The sequence below is a fragment of the Schistocerca gregaria genome, chromosome 3, assembly GCF_023897955.1.
Source record: "Schistocerca gregaria isolate iqSchGreg1 chromosome 3, iqSchGreg1.2, whole genome shotgun sequence".
In the NCBI taxonomy this organism is placed as follows: domain Eukaryota; kingdom Metazoa; phylum Arthropoda; class Insecta; order Orthoptera; family Acrididae; genus Schistocerca; species Schistocerca gregaria.
In genome coordinates, this window is record NC_064922.1 from 424,247,169 (window position 1) to 424,270,089 (window position 22,921).

Genomic DNA, 22,921 nt, shown 5'->3' on the forward strand with positions numbered 1-22,921 from the left:
TCAAATTGTACCTTGACTCTCTTTTCTCTCCAGTTCTGTTCAATATCTCTTCAATAGTTATCCAGTATACCCAAATTCACTGCCTGATCGAAAGTATCCGCACACTTCTATGTAATGCGGAAGTAACCACTAGACGTCCCGACGCGCGGACCCGCGAGAATAAAGGGAGCACAGGAGTGCTGTGTTGTCAGTAGTGAAGCAGTGACAACAGAATGGGTCGCCCAGGAGAGGTCAGTGACTTCGAGTGTGGACTAGCCACTGATAACACCTGAGTAACAAATCCATCAGAGACGGTTCAACGCTTCAAAAGCTGCCCAAGTCAACTGTTGGTGATGTGACTGTCAAGTACATATACGAAGGAACAACTACAGCTAAATTAATACCACGACGACCTCAGATTTAAACGGACAGCGGAGGGTGGCTGTAAGAAATTACATGAAATCAGCGGAACGAATCACTCGTGAGTGCGAAACTGCCACCAGCAGCCCAGCTAACACAAAGACTGCACATAGGAGTTAAAAAGAATGGTCGAGCAGCTGCTCAGAAGCCACAAATTTCTGTAGTCATTGCTACGTGACGCTTGAGGTGACGTAAATAGCTACCCCACTGGTCAGTGGATGCCTGGAAACGAATGATTTGGAGTGATGAATCACGCTGTAGCCTATGTAAATCTGATGAAAAGGTTTGAATTTGGCGAATGCTTGGAGAAAGTTATGTGCCATTATCTGTAGTGCCAACAGTGAAGTACGGATAAGGTGGTGTTATGTATATGGGAGTATTTCAAATGTCCAAATGTGTGTGAAATCCTAAGGGACTTAACTGCTAAGGTCATCAGTCGCTAAGCTTACACACTACTTAACCTAAATTATCCTAAGAACAAACACACACACCCATGCCCGAGCGAGGACTCGAACCTCCGGCGGGACCAGCCTGCGGGTGTTTATCGTGGTTATGGTGAGGCAACCTTACTGCGCTTAAGAAAACGCTAAATGCCGAAGGATATGAACACATTTTACAGCATTTTGTACGCCATACGGTACAGGAACAATACGGGGATGAGGACTGATTTTGTCGCCATGAAGACACATCCTTTCATGAAGTATAATCTGTGAGACAACGGTTTCACGACAATAACATTCCTGGAATAGACTAGCTTGCCCAGAGCACAGACATAAAACCAGTGGAACCCCTTTGGCATGAGTTAGAATGGAGACTTCGCTCCAGACCCCAACTCCAACACCACTACTTTTTCTGGTTTCGGCTCTCGAGAGACAATACGCTGCCATTCCTCTACACACATTCACATATCTCATTGAAAATGTTTTCAGCAGAGTTTAGACCCACATGATGTCGAAGGCTGGACATACCCCACATTAACATACACCAATACGTGTCCGGATACTTTTGATCAGATAGTATAATCTTCAGCATTCTTCTGTAGCACTACATTTCAAAAGCTTCTATTCTTTTCTTTTCTTATAGTTTACTTGTATTGAAACATAGTGTGTACAGGTTCTAGCTGAGATTTCCGAAACAGAGACATTTTATTATTACGAAGTGGTCAATTAACGACTGAAGTCGAACATTTTAAAATCTTAGGAATGAAGGCAGATAAGGTTTCTTCCAAGCACCACATTCAGAATTCTGCGTCGTGTTACACTAATATCAATAGTTAATGGATTTTCGAAATCAGTAGAAAACCACTGGGACAGGTCCATACCATTTGCACAAAACTTCGGCGAGATCAGCGTGCGTGCAACAATACGTGCAGGCAGAGGTAAAATGGTTCTAGGTCTGGAACACAATACTCAGATCTTAGGGGAACAGGATGACGCAGTGAACAGTGACAAAGTCAGTCGTAGTTATAGACTGACTACAGTCGGCGAGTGGTGACTCGTGTATTGGGGTGCACCATGGCAACGTTTCACGGCTGCGGAGAAGATTCAATCAAGGAGACCACATTCAACAGCAGTAGATTTGATTTGATTTACTGCGCATTTACAGATCTGTTGCCTTACATTTTATAACAGGTCCTTCATTTTACAGCTTTTCATGTCTATTATTCCATATTACAGGCAGAAATTATTGCATTCAGCAATTACAATGGAAGTAATAATAAATTAAAAATACATTAGAAAGTGAAAGAAAAAGCACACAAAAATATTCAAATTTTAAGACGATGTGGTCATAGATTACAGGAAAGACTTGGATAGTAAGAGAGAGAGAGAGAGAGAGAGAGAGAGAGAGAGAGAGAGAGAGAGAGAGAGAGAGAGATGTTACTCTATCTGAGCCAGCCTGGCCTGAAAGCTTCGCAACTACTTTGTGCCTTGCAGTCCCGGTTCGCTACAGTTTAATTTACAAAGACACTATCACTATTAAGATGATGATGACTGGTTTGATGGTCGCTCAAGTGCGTGGTTATCAGCGCTCGTACAAATTCCCAACATTTGCTCAGTGCAATCTCACCACTTTCATGAATGATGATACATTCTAACAGCGACATAATGACCGTGGGTGCACATGCCTGATGTTTATACTTAAGCTAGAACAGGTTTACAGGTTTGATTGCATTACACTGCTTATTCTGATACAGATTACTTGTTTTACATGTTGTGTAAGGTTGTCTGTGGTACGTGTTGGTGAAAGTGTTCGCTGTTTGAGTGAGTGTGTGTTTCGGTGCTGCTGTCTGTGTTGACGCACGAATTGGAGCTGCTGTTGTAAGTGCTTCGTGTGTGCTGCAGTGTTCTGCTATACGGCCGTGTCTGTCTATATTCGCCATGTAATGTCTTTGAGACATCATCGACGATTTTATTTCCTGTTTCCCAATCGTTTTTGTCTCTTTTTGCCCGTATCATGTCACTGTTGTAATGCGTTGGTGTCTGGTGTGATGTTCTGTATAGGTGACACTGAAAAAGTATGTGTTCTGGGGATCCATGTCCCCCACATGTACAAGTAGCACTCTGGCTGCGGCCTGCGCGGTGTAAACGCGCCGGGGAAGGGCCGTGACCTGTCTAAGTGAACCATACCCCGGCTGGGATTGATATTGCTCAGTCTCGGACGTTCCCTGATGTCTGGGGAGAACTGAAGTTCCCTACGGCTCTTATCGCTTATCTCCTATTCCCTTTGTCGGGTATCCACTCGGCATTCAACGAGTTGGCTCCTCCCAGTAACGTCCTGTCCGGTAATCTCGATTATCTTCTCCTGTTCCCACCTTCTCAGCCAGTACGTTGCAGCCCGGAACCGAATGTTTATGTCGATAGGGAAGAAAAAGGTTCAATTGGCTCTGAGCACAATGGGACTTACCTTCTGAGGTCATCAGTCCCCTAGAACTTAGAACTACTTAAACCTAACCAACCTTAAGACATCACACACATCCTTGCCCGAGGCAGGATTCGAACTTGCGACCGTAGCGGTCACGCGGCTCCAGACTGTAGCGCCTAGAACCGCTCGGCCACTCCAAGCACAACGCAGAGTGATTCCGCTGACGTGGTGTTGAAATCTCCTGACAGCCTTACCAGGGCATTTCTCTGCCCTCGCCGCACGATATCCGATTCGTCACCAGACATATTCGGGTGGGCCTAGCAGTAGAGGCAAGGTTGACCATGCGCTACACATCCAGTGGTAGGATCGTTATCTCGCCATAAGAGACCTAATACCTCTATCTCAGCACCCACCCTAGCTGTAAGACCCATAAATCACATATCTCCTCATAATACTTATTGTCAGATCTCGTCTTTACTGTTATGTTACACCCCACCCGTCACTTATCTGGGTTTGGCGTGTGTTCACCCCAGGTAATTGACTAACAGATCAACAGAGAGTGCAAGACTGCCGCAATGTCGGATAACGCAAAGAAAGTAATAAGACCCTGTGACTCCTGATTGAACTGCGGTGGCAGTGTTGACATTAATTGATTCAGAATTGATCCCTTTTTATTAAAAAGGGGTGCACATTGATGTTATATTCAGCTATTGAACACCAGATGCAAATGTTGAACATAAAATTAATTAATAAAGTAACTTGGGATTTCAACTACTTGATTGAAAAACAGATGCAGTCGATTAGCACAAATTTATTTTAACTCACGACCTTCAATCATCACATTACATGACAGGCAGTGGTAATAAATTGCATTTGCATGGAATAAAGCATGATAACTCAAAAGTAATTCCTATCGACTGACCCAGGCGTAATGCGAAGTGCGAGAAGAATTCTACAATACACGGCCCATGAAATCCTCATGAAAACTTTGCCTACGTGATCCAACAAATTAATCAGTGGCCTAACTCAAGGCAGAGCAGGCGCAATATCACCGAATTCAGCATGGCGGGGCTGCATCATTGTGCAGACGTCGACTGACTTGCTCAGTACATAGCTGAACGAAAAATTTCTATCTCCAAGCTCAATCTTTCCGTTTGCTAAGTCCTAAACTGCAGAGATGCTCACTCTCTCTCAGGCAAGCTGAGTAAAGAACGCCACATCCGCAATCTAGGCAAGCTGGGAACAGAAGACTTCTACGGAGACTTCTGCCAGTCTGCTCTTTGCCTCGGTTTCCCCTCCAGCAAAATCACTTACGCCAATTGCAGCGTAAGTCGCGTTAATTATGCGTCGCTTCCCAGCGCTGACCAATGCCTGCTCTGGGAAGTGAACAAATTCCCACAAAATTTCCCTTCCTCTCAACTCCTGCTATCTAGCTCCTCTCAGACCACCCATCAAGGTTAGCGTCTGCACAAAACACGAATTTTTCTGGAATTCTGACTCCCAGGAGAGTACTTCAAATTCCTTGGTCCTATGTTCCTATTGGAGGACGGCGTATTTCATCCTGTCGCTCTTCACCTGATTTACTTCAGACTCTGCAGACCGTAAATTCAGCGTTAAGTTGCTATAGTCACGAACACGCCTAATTTGGCTTCTGTTGACTGCTCCACCGTAGCTTTGTGCAGCTTTCTCGCATGTTTCACTGAAAACGGGACGACGGACATTTATCAACAGGCGTACAAGTTCTTCGTCTGCTTCCCGGTACACCAGCATGGGGTCAACCCGCCCCCCCCCCCCCCCACTGTCACTCATCTTAAGGCAGCTGGAGGCCGCGCCATGTTACCGCTTTCTCAGAGTTTGAGCCGTCCTAAGCTGCCTATTGTCGCTTCCCTTTGCTGCTCATCAGCCTGGCCACGGTCAACTCTGAATACTTCCTTGGGATAAACTAGCCTCCAGTAAATCCACGCGTTTCCACTAAGTTTTCATGTCATGTGAATTACCTTAAAACCATCACCCAACATTAATTAACCAATACATTCATACTATACTCTCTACAAGATGCACTGTGCCTTGTCAGTCATTTTTGTTCAGCTCTACTGTTCACTCAACGTGAGTTCGGTGATCTTCAATGACTTCATGGAAGGGACATAGTTCTTGCCATCTTACAATTAGTGACCCACAATGCATTTCCCCTCATTCGGTGATATCAGGTGATTGATGAATCTTGACCCCTGTGAAGTACTGCCCACTTTTCAGAAGTATCGTAGTTTAGCCTGCATAGTGACATATCTGCAGGACCTGGATCTCTTGCTGGGATAAGAGGCTCTTTGTTGGTAGCGTTACAGGAACACTGAGAATTTTTTTCCTATCTGGCAGTGTAGCACATCATTATGAAGTTTGTAACGTGTGTTACAATGTATGTTGGAAGGTTGAAAAACTGTGAGCAGTAAATTTTTCTTGATAATGCACTTTGCCTTGATCAGTTCCTGTTTGATTTGCTCACCTTCGGATAAAGTCTAGTTTAGGTTGGAATGAGATAGTTTGGTTGGGATTTGACGAAGAGAACGAATGTGAAAGTGAAAAGTCATGCTGTGTTGACAAACTGATCTGTATCTTACCCCGACTCTTTGGTTAGGTTGGCACATGACAGTTTGGTTGTAAGCTGGCGAAGCCAACGAATGTTAAAGCAAAAACTGCCTGAAGTGTTCTGCTCTCCGCAGAAATGTCAACATAGTCCTTCGCTATAAAAGCGCAACTCAGCACAACTGTCTCAAACGTCCACCTGCACGTCTGGCGCACCTATGGAACAAGTCATAATCGTGTCAATATTACGAAAAGGGGCGGATATAGAAAAGTCGGTGTTCTCGTCTGGGATGACACCATATTCTTTTTCATGGATACTGTGACAGCTGTGGGCAACAGTGATGATACCGTCCAGTGTTACGTGCCCATTGTTGTAGTGTAGAGGGACCTGGGCTCTATCTATCTGTTTATAATGCCGAAGTGAGCACATTATGCTTCTCATTTGATCAGCGTACTCCGACGACCTAATTTGATTGGACTTACATGGAATAATCTAGAAGTAAGGTTTGCAACGCTAACATCGCAGACATCCAGAAGGATCTTGTTCATCAATGAGAGTCTTCACTGAATGCCGTTCTGGCGACCTGATCGAAGTACGGCAAGCCAATGAACATCGTCTTCCGAGTGCACCACACCCATTCTGACGCTCTATACGCCACATTCTGTCGTCACTGTGGACCGCTCATTGGACGTTGTATTTTGCGACACTGTTAAGATATTTGACAGAAACAAAGGTCATTTTAGGAACAAGCCGAATGAAATATCATTTTTGTAGCTCTGTAACGAGGTATCGGAGACCATTGGTCCCTTATACCGAAGTACTCAAAAAATATTCTTGAACAACCTTCGAAATTTCGGCGCGGAGTACAGGTTCATCCTGTAAGCAATGCACGAGAACACAGGAAAGATCAAATGGCTCTGAGCACTATGGAACTTCACATCTGAGGACATCACACACATCCATGCCCGAGGCATGATTCGAACCTGCGACCGTAGCGGTCGCGCGGTTCCAGACTGAAGCACCTAGAACCGCTAGGCCACAACGGCCGGTGACAACACAGGAATTTTCTGGTGAATGAGAAGGTCTAAAATCAGAACGCCAAGCGTCTAAGATAGTCAGCGGACTCCTAGGAGCTTCATTTGAATGATCATACATGGGTTGCCGTATGCCGTATGCCGTGGCCTCCAGAAGATGCTTCCCCGGCAAAACGAGTCTTCATCGAGAAAGACAGGGGAAGCATCTAGCATTCTGCATTGTCTTGCGATGGCATCAGTTCCCATATTGACGTGCTGCATGTCATCGTGGAGGGGAGGGGGTAGGGCAGGGGGTGGGGGGAGAAGGGTGACGTGGACGCCACTCGCGCTCACGATCCAGGCGTGTTTTCCGCTATACCTTTTACAAATAACACTGTGACTTATTTTAGAAAGTTCCAAGAGGACTTATGTTCCACTTCCTTTACACATCTGGGAGGTCTGAGAAGTATGAATGACGAATTACAAATACTGTAAGCAAAGTAAAGAGGTTTCTTTATAATTCACCATTCTTTTTTTAAAAATAATTCTGTGTCGCTGTAATGAACGACTTACTTGTGCACACATATCACTTGTTCTTATTGCTTTCTTCTTAAATTCTTTAACTTGGTTTCTGCGAGCCACGTATATTAGTGACTCGTTCAATGGGTAGATAGTTTTAGATTAGTCTCTCGGAAGGTAAAAAATAATAGTACTGTTACTACTATTAATAGATGGTACAAGTACCTTCATGAAAACATTTTTTCGACAGTTTGTAAGAACTCGTACTACGATGCTTGGGAGGATATGCCGCTAAAATATTTCAAGGAGATGGTGAATGGTTCTTCCGCAACCACTGTTAGGATATATTTTACTCACAAGGCCGGTTTAACTCTCATTCTCAAAATTTTCTGTGAATCAATTGGTCGTATAATTAAATCATACATGTTAAAGCGATTCAACGCACCTGAACATGCTTTTATACTATATGATACATCCATTTATAGAACTTTTCACCCTGAAACGAACGGGATATCCATTCTTTTGTGAAATGTGCGAGTCACACACTGAAACTTGCTTCGAACGATGTCTAAATCTTTTCGGTCACCTATGGAAGTAAGCCGCTAACAGAGATAGTCGATATTCTGGATTAATTCCTGATAATAAAGTTTTTAATCTTTAAAAATATTGCTTTCTTTTCTTTTCAAATGGCAAATAATATATCTGTTGAAAACAGGAACTAAGGGAAACTTCTTTTTTTCTATACATTTAAAATATCCAGACATAAAGTATTTATTCCTGAGATAACTATTCCCCCACACTAAATCTGGACTACTTCCCCACTTGAATTTCGCAAGTACACGACGATTCTGTAATTTCCAACAGATTACAGCCGATTTAAGGACCATCTCTGAGTACACCCTGCGGTGACTAGCCTAAGACGTATATTTGTCGAAAATAATTGCGTACGGCGTTATCGAGGAAAAAATGCGGTGTTTTGGTGCTATGACGACATGTACATATATTTTAGTGTGCACAAAGTGAGATGAAGGGAGACAATTTTCAACGCGTATTAAGTTTCAGAACTCACGCAAGTGTAATTATCCAAAGGCGGGAAGCAGCCGCCACTAATATAGCGCGAGGACGAGCGCTTCTTTCGTTGTCGTGTCACGTTTCTCCCCGAGGCGTCGGGCGGGGCTGACAGCACGCTGTCGCCGCCTATCTAGGAGACGACGGCGCGGAGAGGGCTTCGCGCCAGGAACCGCGAAACCCGACGCCGGCCGGCGCGCGCTGGCCTCCGGCCGCTACCTGCGCTCCGGTCTGCCTCCACAAGGCAGGTAACACCTTCAGAAGCAGTGGTAGCAAAATGTTTCGAGGCAGTACAACTACCAATAGTCTTGCAAATTCCGGCTCAATCGCTAATAACAAACCCGAGAAATCTAGAATAGCCGCGCGGGATTAGCCGAGAAGTCTCGGGCGCTGAAGTCATGGACTGTGCGGCTGCTCCCGGCGGAGGTTCGAGTCCTCCCTCGGGCATGGGTGTGTGTGAGTTTGTCCTAAGGATAATAAGTAATAAAACATAACTAACGCGGAATTGTGAAGGCGGACAAAGGCCATCAAAGAGAAGCAGGACCTAAAAGTGCTTATTTGTTGCTTCCACGGCGCTGGAAAATGAGAACATCAGCTGTTCAGTATTATGTTACGGACAACAAAGATTGATCTCCTACTCTTTTTCCACTCGGCTATGTTTATAATTTAACTGCTATCAGTTTTTTTGTTGGTGCCGTTTTACGCCAGAGGATGCTGAAGGACATTAAGTGGATCCACAGTGCTCTTGAAAACTTAAAGACGAGATAAAATAATCTGTTAACAACCATGTGGAAATGAAAGAAAGTGCGAGAGCATTTAGGCAGAGGTCTCTCAGTCTGCCAGAAAGCTCGACCTCACATAACCTGAGGTCGGCGTGACTTTAGAGCCAATTAGGGCTGGCCCGGCAACATTAGGCCGTTAAAGGAGCGGGAAAAGATGGTGTGTGTCAAGCAGCGAGCTATACAGTGCACTTGGTGCTGTTCTTCATTATAACATAGTCCGGAGATAAGACCTGCATGACTCCACACATTGCATCGTGCATCGTCGAACTGGAAGAAGCTCGAAGCGGAACGAATCTAGCCCAGGAGTTTAGTGTTGCTGACAGCATTGTTTTACGCTCATGGGAAGCGTTCAGAGTCACAGGCACTGTTCGCCCAAGGAGAGAAGATCGTGGATCACGGCAAATTACAGCGACAAATGATCGCTAAAATCTGCAACAGGCAAGAATGGACGCACGTCAAACAGGGATGCAACTGAAGCGACATTTAACAGGACTGCGAGGTACGCAATCTCGCGATCCCTAGGGGCGTGGTCTCTTTCCTCAACGACCATGTCTTCTGTTGACAACCGCACATCGGCGACCACCGTTTGCGCTGCTACCAACAACACAAGGACTGGACCAACGAGGACTGGGGCGCGTGGCCTCTTGGATGAGAGCACATCCAGTCTGAATAGTCATTCTGGACGAAGTCTTATACGGCGAGAAGTGGGAACACCTAATGCACCCAGAAACATTTTCGAAGATCCAGAATGAGATTTTCACTCTGCAGCGGAGTGTGCGCTGATATGAAACGTCCTGGCAGATTCAAACTGTGTGCCGGACCGAGACTCGAACTCGGTCCCGAGTTTTAATCTGCCAGGAAGTTTCATTTTCGAAGATGATCATTTTGGTGGTCCAGGTGTTAAGATGTGGAGAATCATAATGTTACGTGGGCGTACTGATCTCCAGATCTTTGAATGGGACACACCGACCAACGCTGTTGTGACACTGTACTCCTTCCCCATGTGGGTCTTCTCGGGGATGGATTCTGCGCTGACTTCATTGTCATGGATGCAATGCGAGACCGCGTCGAACAGCGCAGGTGGAGCAGCTCTTGGAACGAGAGGACATTCGGTGAATGGACTGGCCTGCCCATTCCCTTGACTTTAAATCCCATGTGGCGCGTGTATGATGCGTTGGTGCGACATACTTGGGCACGGCCACATCCGCCAATGAGCGTACAGCAACTGTCAGCCGAGCTGATGGAGGAATGGTACGCCGCACCTACCTTATGCCCAGCATAGGAGCACGTTGCAGTGCGGTCATCCCTGTCCGTGACGATCACACACTTTTAAGAACCATGTCCAGCCTTTTGTGAATCTTGGTGACTTCAGTGCAAATATTTCCTTTGAGTGAAAGTGACATTTTTGTTCGTCTCATTGCGTATTGTTTTTAGTTACCTTCTATATTATGCTTCAGCAGTTCTTTCCACTTTCGTTCAGCTATGTTACTTGGCAGTTACACGTCACGCGAATGTTACTTTCGTCCGTAAGTTTTGCACACCAAAGTTTTTGCGGTGGTATGTCACACCCGTGGCAGTGCCTGACAATCAAGAAATATTTGCTTTGGAATCTATAGCACATAAAAGAGTTAATACTAAATACAACTGAGAATTAGTAAAGGAAAAGTAGCAGAAAAATTAACTTAAATCTTCATGATAAAAATAAATTTTGCTGCTTCTGCCTTCTAGGGACACGAGTGAAAACCATAAAACGCTGCTAGGTGGCCCGAAGCAACCCGAGTATCCGTAGTTCTAGCCCCACCCACCTCCATTAATTATCAACAATACGTTTTTCTTATTTGGACATTGGAATGGTGCTTTCAGCATGGTGAGTACTAATTTCTTTCCAAATCTTATCTTACCGGACAGCTAACCCATTTGTGACTTTGACCTTGTAAAACAAAAACTGGAAAGGTAAGCCACGTAAGGATTGCCGCAAGCGTATGTGAAAGACAGTGCTAACAGAAGATCCTGATAAGATGTAATATCTATAATAAGATAAAGGTCGGCTACATTATATTATTAAATAACCAATAATCATCATTAACGGCGTCATATTATACGTATTATTTCTTAGGCCACATTGAAAGAACCATCAGCACCTAGCATCATGGTTTAATAAGTACGCACTAAGCTAGTTATGAGGATGTGCTGGAAATTGATGAAAATAAAAACACACCTTTCATCAAGTCCTTTACAGCTATCTGTAACTACAAGGAGACTTCGAACAGTCAGTTACACATCATCATGGCAGGCTAACTAACTTTATTGAATGCTCTGCACTATACTTGAAATCGGCGCACAGCCGACACTGTTTTCACCGTAGTCATCACGCGTCTGTAAAAATGGTAGGAAGGTTTTACCATTAGCCGGCCGCGGTGGCCAAGCGGTTCTAGGCGCTCAGTCCGGAACCGCGCGACTGCGACGGTCGCACGTTCGAATCCTGCCTCGGGCATGGATGTGTGTGATGTCCTTAGGTTAGTTAGGTTTAAGTAGTTCTAAGTTCTAGGGAACTGATGACCACAGATGTTAAGTCCCATAGTGCTCAGAGCCATTTGAACCATTTTTTTTTTACCATTAGATCAATTCCTCGACGATAGTAAACTGCTCCTTGATCGCGGGACAGTTCAAGAACCGATGTGTCAACGTCCTCACCGTCTCAAAATCTGCTATTGCTGCGGATCAGTTCCTCGCCTATCTGGACATTGTCTGTGGCCGATGGGGATGACCTTCCCTCTCGTTCAACATCACTCACGTCTGCGCAGCTTCAGTCAAATTGCTGCCACCATTTGACTACGGTTGGCTGCGGCATTGCATTGGGTCCATGCACCGCCAGAATTTCACGATGAACCTGTGTGGAATTTAGACGTGTTGCTTACAAGAATTGTGCTGGCCCGTGTACTGCAATTTTAGAGTCGGTTTCCAGTTAACTCACTCCCGCGTTATGATGCAACTGTTACCCGTACCGGAGCAGAAATGAGACTGCAGGAAACTGAGAACACGCACGCTCTTCTGATAATGCACCACTCTTGTTACGCAATGGTCTTAGCACGGGACGACACTTACGTTTTGAAGCCCTTTTGTACCACTACTGTGATATACAGTCACGGTCTTTGAGAAAACATATGAGCAATACTAACACGCAAAATGTGTATCGAGATAAATACTCTGCAACCCATTCCACAGTGAATAGTGGGTAGTGCATTATGCAAATATCAGTAACTGGTTGTACTATCCCACACGCGTGTCAAGCGCGATAAAAATAATTGTACATACAAGTGCCCTAATCTCTTGTATCTTATTCTCGTCGTCCCGACGCAATGTGTACAATGGAAGCAACGAAACAGTCACACAGTTTTTCTCGAATGTCATTTCTCTGTATTATTCAACAGGATTTTGCGATAGCATCTCCGTATACATCTATACTCCGCACGCCACCTTACCGTGAGTGGGGGAGGGTACATTTTGCATCAGTATCGCTTCTATGTTTTCCCGTTCCAGCTGTGTATGATTGGCCGGAAGAAAGACTGCTGGTAAATCTCCCTGTGGGGTCGAATTTCTCAAATTTTATCTCTACATCTACATCTACATCCATACTCCGCAAGCCACCTGACGGTGTGTGGCGGAGGGTATCCTGAGTACCTCTATCGGTTCTCCCTTCTACTCCAGTCTCGTATTGTTCGTGGAAAGGAGGATTGTCGGTCTGCTTCTGCGTGGGCTCTAATCTCTCTGATTTTATCCTCATGGTCTCTTCTCGAGATATACGTAGGAGGGAGCAATATACTGCTTGACTCTTCTGTGAAGGTATGCTCTCGAAACTTTAACAAAAGCCCGTACCGAACTACTGAGCGTGTCTCCTGCAGAGTCTTCCACTGGAGTTTATCTATCATCTCCGTAACGCTTTCGCGATTACTAAATGATCCTGTAACGAAGCGCGCTGCTCTCCGTTGGATCTTTTCTATCTCTTCTATCAACCCTATCTGGTACGGATCCCACACTGCTGAGCAGTATTCAAGCAGTGGGTGAACAAGCGGTCTGTAACCTACTTCCTTTGTTTTCGGATTGCATTTCCTTAGGATTCTTCCAATGAATCTCAGTCTGGCATCTGCTTTACCGACAATCAACTTTATATGATCATTCCATTTTAAATCACTCCTAATGCGTACTCCCAGATAATTTATGGGATTAATTGCTTCCCATTGCTGACCTGCTATTTTGTAGCTAAATGATAAGGGATCTATCTTTCTATGTATTCGCAGCACATTACACTTGTCTATTTTGAGAGTCAATTGCCATTCCCTGCACCATGAGTCAATTCGCTGCAGATCCTCCTGCATTTCAGTACAATTTTCCATTGTTACGACCCCTCGATACACCACAGCATCATCTGCAAAAAGCCTCAGTGAACTTCCGATGTCATCCACCAGGTCATTTATGTCTTTTCTTGTGATACACGTGGGAGGAATCGATATATTGGCTAAATCTTCTGGGAACGTACGCTTCCGGAACTTCAACATACAAACAACTGAGCATCTCCGTGACGGTTCTGCAATTGCTACGTGAACCGATAGTAACGAAACGTGCTGCTCTCTTTTGGATCTGCTCTATTTCCTCTATCACTCCTATCTGGTACAAATCCCACACTGACGAGCAATATTCGAGTACTGGTTAAACGAGTGTTTTGTAAGCTACTTCCTTTGCTTATGGGCAGTGAGTCTGAGGAATCTATTTAAAAAATTATTGGAAATAATAGCCATCATTTTGACGAAGGTGTTGCTAGGGCGTACTTGGCACAGAGGCGAGGCTGTGAGGCTGCTGTGTGCAGTAAACGCCTCATGAGAGCAGCTGCTTGCAGTGATAGGGGGCTCTGTTATTGACTTGTTGATATGTTTGATGCCAAGAGTATTTAGTGAATACGACGTACGGCAATCATATAGCTGCCTCGTTCTCTTCTTTATGGGAATTTTACGGCATTTATCTGCATCTGAAGAGAACAGCCACGCAATGTCCTAAGTGTAAAAACTGAACATTCTCCATTTCATTACATTCTTCCAGCGTCGGTGCATTTCGTCCTACCTGGTAAATAGTTCATGGAGGGTGGTCAGAAACAGTCTGAGAATATTTAAGAGTGTTGCAGGGTAGCTTATGCTTAGATATAAGTGCTAGGAAAAATTCGATACGTTGTGCCGTTTCTGAGTTAATTAGTATCGAAGTTGGCCAATCAGGCCGTTGTGCGCGCAGATTCAAGCGGCCCGTCAGATACAATTAACTGTCATTTGAACTCGTAGCGTAGATGATAGCGCCCGAGACAGCTCCACCTTTGGCTCGGATTCGATTCTCGTACATGTCCCCATTTCCAATTTTTGTATAGCTCTCTCGTTCGGTTTTAAGAAACCAAACGAAGAACACCATTGGCGAAACAGTCTCTGGCAGACCGCTTGAAATTGTGAGCGCGACAGCCTGAATGAATAACTTCAATGCTAAATAACTCGGAAACGGCGCAACGTATGGGATTTTTTTCTTAACAATTATTTCCCCGCACAACCTGCCCTGCTAGACCTTACAAGTTTTTAAGCTTTTTGTGACCACCCTGTAAATGTTGACAACACAAAGTTTACTGTATATCGCACTGAATTCTACCAGAATAGGTAGAGAATTAATTATTAGCATTTTAACGATTGAGAGAAGTTCAAATATTCCGAGCGGAAACACTTTTTCTTTAATTTTTACCCTTCAAATCTTTATGAGCGTAAAATCGTTTTGTTTCTACCACTTAAAATAAAAAGACCTGTTTATAATAACCACGTGACAAGTCTTTTTCACAAGCGTGCCAAACTGCTTCACCTCCTACTGAAGTCTGCCGCTCTGGCGGAACTGTCAGTCACTTCCGCACTCCGCAGAAGGCATGGCCGCGAGCCAAAGGGAGCAGCGCGTGCGATACGACAATTTGATTCCCATTTCCGTGCCATCACGCGTGGAGCAGGGAGGCGAATATTAAGATCGACAGGCGGGTGGCTGCTAATACGTGCCTCGTCTATCAGAAGGCGTGGGTCGCACACGAGGCACGCCGATCTGGGAGCCAACAATCGTATTACGCGGGCAGGCGCCGCGAGGAGGGGGGACTGTGTCTTCTGGCGTTCTGCGATCCGGTACATTTCACCACAAGAAACGACTTGTTACAAATCATATATTACTTACCAGACACGTTACATTGTACAAACTGAACAACTCTAACGTAGATTTTAAGAACACTACTGGCCATTAAAATTGCTACACCGAGAAGAATTGAAGATGATAAACGGGCATTCATTGGACAAATATATTATACTAGAACTCACACGTGATTACATTTTCGCGCAATTTAGGTGCATACATCCTGAGAAATCAGTACCCAGAACAACCACCTCTGGCCGTAATAACGGCCTTGATACGCCTGGGCATTGAGTCAGACAGAGCTTGGATGGCGTGTACAGCTACAGTTGCCCGTGCAGCTTCAACACGATACCACAGTTCATCAAGAGTACTGACTGGCGTATTGTGACGAGCCAGTTGCTCGGCCACCATTGACCAGACGCTTTCAGTTGGTGAGAGATCTGCAGAATGTGCTGCCCGGGGCAGCAGTCGAACATTTTCCGTATCCAGAAAGACCCGTATAGGACCTGCAACATGCGATGGAGCATTATGCTGCTGATATGTACGGTTTCGTAGGGATCGAATGAAGGGTAGAGCCACGGGTCGTAACACATCTGAAATGTAACGTCCACTGTTCAAAGGCCCGTCAATGTGAACAAGAGGTGACCGAGACATGTAACCAGTGGCACCCCATACCATCACACTGGGTGATACGCCAGTACGGCGATGACGAATACACGCTTTAAGTGTGCTTTCACCGCGATGTTGCCAAACACGGATGCGACCATCATGATGCTATAAACAGAACCTGGATACAGCCGAAAAAATGAGGTTTTGCCATTCGTGCACCCAGGTTCGTTGTTGAGTACACCATCGTAGGCGCTCCTGTCTGTGATGAAGCGTCAAGGGTAATGGCAGCCATGGTCTCCGAGCTGATAGTCCATGCTGCTGCAAACGTCGTCGAACTGTTGGTACAGATGGTTTTTGTCTTGCAATCTCGACTGCTAGTGATACGAGGCCGTTGGGATCCAGCACGGCGTTCCGTATTACCCTCCTGAACCCAATGATTCCATATTCTGCTAACAGTCATTGGATCTCGACCGACGCGAGCAGCAATGTCGCGATACGATAAACCGCAGTCGCGATAGGCTACAATCCGACCTTTATCAAAGTCGGAAACGTGATGGTACGCATTTCTCCTCCTTACACGAGGCATCACAACAACGTTTCACGAGTGAACGCCGGTCAGCTGCTGTTTGTGTATGAGAAATCGGTTGGAAACTTTCCTCATGTCAGCACGTTGTAGGTGTCGCCACCGGCGCTAACATTGTGTGAATGCTCTGAGAAGCTAATCATTTGCTTATCACAGCATCTTCTTCTTGTCGGTTAAATTTCGCCTCTGTAGCACGTCATCTTCGTGGTGTAGCAATTTTAATGGCCAGCAGTGCACAAAGTGGGAAAGTACTTCTCAAAGCCACCAAATCGTTGGGGAAAACATCATCGAATAATCTAGAAAAATTTAGAAAAGCACTGAAAGCCCACACAGCTATAATATTGACATCTATATTCAAATCAAGTGAAAGCTGATTTTCACCTCTGACAAGGCGTAACATAAAATTAGTGCCCTTATGAAGATGCAACATGCAAGGGTTGCGTTGAGGAAGTTAGGTGTCATAATCGACGAGTACCTTGAATCCAGGTGCAAGAAACGGCCGCTACAAGTAATTATCAGATTACCGGCAGGGCAAGGCGTTGGCCGCTTCTCGTTGGTATTCATAAACCTGCCGCCATATAGACGGTTAATGAGATTAGTGTAAATAATCAGATGGCGGTAATTGAAATATGCGATGTATGTAATGGGCTAACCATAAAATGTCAAGTTAGAACACCCGTTGCATTTGCTATCAGGCTTCAGCAAGGAGCAGTAGGTAGTACTGAATCGCCCGTTTCGTGGCGCTAGTCTCATTATTTGGAACCACTCCTTTATAAAAGCCTCCAAGTAACGTCTGAATATTTTCTCTTGCTTCTTAATCTTGGATTGCGGTTCTTTACAAAAAATGAAAAGATCCGATAGAGGAAGATTGCTACAATTAATAAGCATCTGGACTATTTGGCGGAAGGCTCCCTTTAAAACGCTGTAACTTCCATAATAGGTAAATATGGACAAACACCGTAAGTGACGTACGTGGTGGATAACCAGAGGGACAAATAAGCTCGTCTTTAACGCAGTTCTTTTCGAGAACACAGAAGTACTACTGGGCACAATATAACCTGTAACATGCCGTGATTAATGTTTCTGCACATCTGAAGATACAATCATCTAACTCAGTGGAAACAATCACAGAGCTTTTTTAGAGGTTTGACACTTTGGAAGCCACCTGAAGCTAATGTGCCCTCTGAGGGTGACGGGCTCATTAACACTTGTGAGAACGTCGACTGTCCATATTCCGCTCCAATATAACTGTCCAAAAGCCCTGAATAAAGGAAGGAGGGAGAGTCGGTCAGCATCCCATGGTCTTCTGGATCTGGTTGTGGAAATTTTCTTTTTCTGCTTTTACGTAGAAATACTTATAAAATTGTCCAAGAGTGTATCCAGACCACATCTACGTTGTTTTCGTCGTGGCTTATGTATTGTAATACATGGAGCTACGTGTCTTTCATATTCTGATAACAAAATGCTGCTTATCTCCGTGGGGGCTCTGCATACTTGCGCCCTTGCGTCATTGAGAGGGCAGTGGCACAACTGGAGTATAAATTTGCTCTCTGGCCAGGCAAAGAACTTGTTGATGCTCAGTAACAGAACCAGAGAGACGTAATTTCCAAGAGTTTGTTTAGAACTTACTGAGTTTAGTATACCACATTCTGTTATGCTAAAGTCATAAGTGACAAAGAAATAAACACTGTAAAAATGTCATCTCGCAATGAAGCCCACGTAAAAGAGCTAGATAATGCGGGAGCACCGGACAAGGGCTCGAGCTGATAGAGCAAAGCGTGAAGAACCAGTCAAGATTATGGCCTTGGCTGCTGATCGAGCGATTAAGTTGAGGGAGCGTTGCCAAGATGAGACACAGTGCGTAGCGAGCGAGCCGAGATTCGCGTTTAGTGGTCGGTTGGCCAGAAATCAAACCGGAAATGAATGCAAAGTGAAGAAGACAGGCTCAGTATTACCTAGCGGAGCAGTAGGGGACACCATGTGGGTAGTGACCAGCAATGTGATCATTCTGTGTTCCGTGCGCGCTCTACAGTGCACTACACATTTTAAGTAAAACAAAAATGCCATGTCTACTCTAAAAGAGAATTGGAATCCGTCAATACTTTCTGGTTAATTAAGAACAACACGTTATTGAAACTGTTACTCTCATAGTGCCTCAAATTATGCCCTTTTCTTACATTACTGTCTTCTGGAGTGGTATTCTAATTTTTCTCCAGTATCAATATTTTTGTTTGTTTGGATCAGACACCTGTTAATTACAAATGTACCTTAGAAGATACAGCGCGGCGCATACAGACAAAAACAACGATAATCACAGAGCAGCACACTCGTCACTAAAGAAGTAGCTTTGCGATTAGACCGAGAAAATAAAGCGTTGCCAACCGCCCGCCGTGTCATCTCCGCCATACGGCGACATTTGGATCCTGTATGGAGGGGCACAGGGTCACCACACCGCTGCTCCAGGCATTTTCAGCATTCCAGACGTGAGCTGCTACTCTCCATTCAAGTAGCTCCGCAACTTGCCTCACGGAGCTGAGTGCACCTTGCTCCAATCGTCTGACCACGGAAACGTCTTCCAAGGCCGATGTCTCAACTTCGGAGACGATCAAAATCGTCATGGGATCGAGATTGTATTAGGTTTTTAAGAGGAAGCAATCCGTTGCACAGGTTACGACAGTACATCTACGTCTACATACATACTCCACAATCCACCATACGGTGCGCGGCGGAGGGTACCTCGTACTGCAACTAGCGTCTTCTCTCCCTGTTCCAATCCAAAACAGAAAGAGGGAAAAATGACTGCCTATATGCCTCTGTATGAGCCCTAATGTCTCGTATCTTATCTTTGGGGTCTTTCCGCGAAATGTAAGTTGGCAGCAGTACAATTGTACTGCAGTCCGACTCAAATGCTGGTTCTCTAAATTTCCTCAGTAGCGATTCACGAAAAGAACACCTCCTTTCCTCCAGAGAGTCCCACCCGAGTTACTGAAGCATTTCCGTAGCACTCGCGTGATGATCAAACCTACCAGTGATGATGAAACCTAGCAGTAACAAATCTAGCAGCCTGCCCCTGAATTGCTTCTATGTACTCCCTCAATCCGACCTAATAGGGATCCCAAGCGCTCGAGCAGTACTCAAGAACAGGTCGTATTAGTGTTTTATGCGCCGTCCCCTTTACAGATGAACCACATCTTCCCAAAATTCATCTGCATTAATTTACATTTATCTTTATTTAGAGTTAGCTGCCATTCTTTACACCAATCACAAATCCTGTCCAAGTGATCTTGTATGCTCCTACAGTCACTTAACGACGACACCTTCCCGTACACTACAGCATCATCAGCAAACAGCCGCACATTGCTATCCACCCTATCCAAAATATCAATTATATAGATAGAAAACAACAGCGGACCTACCACGCCCGTTACAAGTAAACAGTCGATGAGCAACCCAAGAAAAATGAAGTCCACGTATCGATCCTTGTGGCGTCCAGTAGTGAGTTTCTTTATCATCTTGTGACCTCCTGCAGTCCAGTCGATCACGTAGTCCGACAATGTGGCGCTGTTTCCAAAGTTAATAGGATCTCTACGTGCTTGTCTTTGTTTACAAAGTCCCGAATATCAGGCACAGCGAGGGGGCGCTGAAGACTGAGGTGAGCCAGCGAAAATGCCGGTCGGCCAGCTGCGGTGGCCGCACGGCGCTTTGTTGCGAGGTGCGCGACGCCCAGCGTCCGGCGGCGTCCGGTGGTGGCTGGCGTCGGCCGCCCGCGGGTTGCGACACCGGATCCGCGTTTCACCCGATACGCGCGGCCGGGGCAGCGCTGGGGCGGGCCGCGCCGCGACGCGCCGAGGTCTGGTTTCCCATCTACCTGCCGCCGCCGCCCCCGGGCGCCGAGGCGTGCTCACGCACGGCTGCACACGGCGACGAGCGCGCCTCTTCCGTCTGGCGGAAGTCAAGCCGCGCGCCCTCGCACACCTTCCCCTACGAAGCCATCCCGGCCCGCGCGGAAGCGTGCGTGCTCGCGACACCACCCGTAGCCTTTATGGTTTCCGAGAAAGTAAACCATTCGATCATGGTGTCGACACACTTTGTAACTTGTAGATCGGATCGAAATTTGTGGTAAGTCACTATGGGACCGAACTGCTGAGGTCAACGGTCCCTAGGCTTACACACTACGTAACCTAAGGACAACACACGCGGCCACGCCCGAGGCAGGATTCGAATTTCCGACGTGGGGAGCCGCACGGACCGTGTCAGCGCGCCTGAGACCACGCGGCTACCCCGCGCGGCAGATCAGATGACTTAGAGTTAAGCAGTAACGTGGTAAGGCTCGCTAGAAGGCGTCGGTTAATCAGCAAAACCAAAACTTATTATCAAGGCTTTGTATTCGGACATGGATCTTCAGTCTTCTAAGAATCATTATAGTAGAGACCACTATTTGAGCATCGCAGCATATCAGTCTCGACAGTGGGTCGATGACAAACCTGCTGACCAAAGGAAACAGCGCCGCACTCAAGTGAGGCGGCCGCTATAGTTACTCCCGGTGTCGCGCAAGACCAACGCAACATCGTACACGACTCCTGTTAGACCAAAGATAACATACAGCGCTCCAGTCTGGGACATACAGTTCACACACAGCTGTGGCGCCTGCATGTCTTCCACAGCGAAGTTCTAAGACTCATGACCAATGCTTCACAACACATATACACCGCAGGATTACACAATTAATTCCGCCTCGAGACTCCCGTGTTCCTATTCAAGAACTCGCCACAGGACTGTAAAGTAAATCGATACATTCTGTAAGACCCTTCATCCTGAATTTCGGAAACTACGATTATAGCTTTAGGTGGAAGCATAAAAAGAACTCTCCTCCTGCACAGGCCATGAAGGCCCAAAGGTACCGACTGGCCGCCGTGTCATCCTCAGCCCACAGCGTCACTGGATGCGGATATGGTGGGGCATGACGTCAGCACACCGCTCTCCCGGCCATATGTCAGTTTCCGAGACCGGAGCCGCTACTTCTCAATCAAGTAGCTCCTCAGTTTGCCTCACAAGGGCTCAGTACACCCTGCTTGTCAACAGCGCTCGGCGGACCGGATGGTCGCCCATCCAAGTGCTAGCCCAGCCCGACAGCGCTTAACTTCGGTGATCTGACGGGAACCGGTATTACCACTGCGGCAAGGCCGTTGGCACCGGTGGAAGCATAACCGCCATAAAATTCATTTTCTTTGGGATTCGTAACCACCTTTCGGAATCTTAAATGAAATACACAGACAACGTAATATTGGCAAGTCCCTGTATAACTGACAATCTCACTATCATTGCCAGTTGCGCTCATGCAGCCCACCAACCGACAACGGAAGGGAAGTGGAACACAAGTAAACGCAAACAATATCCACGTCACTTTCTATACTGCACGGTCGATTTTATCGTCAAACAGATCTTTCTAATGACTCACTGACATGTTAGTTACGCTGACGTAAAAGCTGTCCTAGGAGAAATCGCCAGTGCCAAACAACAACGGTAACGTACCCACTTTAACATATCCTTACACCTATGCACTAGGCGCTACAGTCTGGAGTCGTGCAACCTCTACGGTCGCAGGTTCGAAACCTGCCTCGGCCATGGGTGGTTGCGATGTCCTTAGGTTAGTCAGGTTTAAGTAGTTCTAAGTTCTAGGGGACTGATGACCTCAGCCGCTAAGTATCATAGTGCTCAGAGCCAACCTATGCGTCAACTATCGCTGCTGGGGTAGCCCTACTACCCGCCCAGACTGTTGCAGAAGTTTTTTTCACCCAAGGCGCTTGCCGTGGAACCTCTCCCCCCCCCCCCCCCTTTCCCCTTGCCGTAAAACGGCTCAACCACTTTCTCTCCACTGTCTCCTAGATGCGACCGTATTAGAGGGTGATCGCAGGCGGTCCCGCATCCTGTGGCTCCTCCATAGAAATACAAACCCCTTCGCAGATCTGACTGTTTTGTTGGTGGTCATCATGCAAGTGTAGGCGTCGAGGGCTTCCACGTCCTTAAAGAAATAGCAACAAGCCAATCGTTTCTGACTAATAAAGCTGATCGTTAAGCGCCGTAAGATCAATGAGCCAACTGAACCTTCTCATACCGGATGTCGGCTTCGTCCTGTAGCGTAACGATTGTGTGGCGTGTGACGTCTTACATGTGCAAACATAAAGAGACCATTGACAATATTTCTTTTCCCTCTGTACTAACTTTTGGAATTTAGGCAGGGTGACAGACTGATCTATAGCGTAGTACGAGGTCGAAGTAATATGACAGTTCGGTTATCATATGGAGAAGCGGT

At 46.0% G+C, this 22,921-nt stretch overlaps 1 protein-coding gene and 1 pseudogene across 1 annotated transcript in view; both read right to left on the bottom strand.

Moving 5' to 3' along the window:
* Positions 1-22,921, bottom strand: part of LOC126354769 (UPF0489 protein C5orf22 homolog) — a 1,899,147-nt gene that overhangs the window by 1,829,896 nt on the left and 46,330 nt on the right. The window lies entirely within an intron of this gene.
* On the bottom strand, positions 21,682-21,799 carry LOC126356604 (5S ribosomal RNA; annotated as a pseudogene).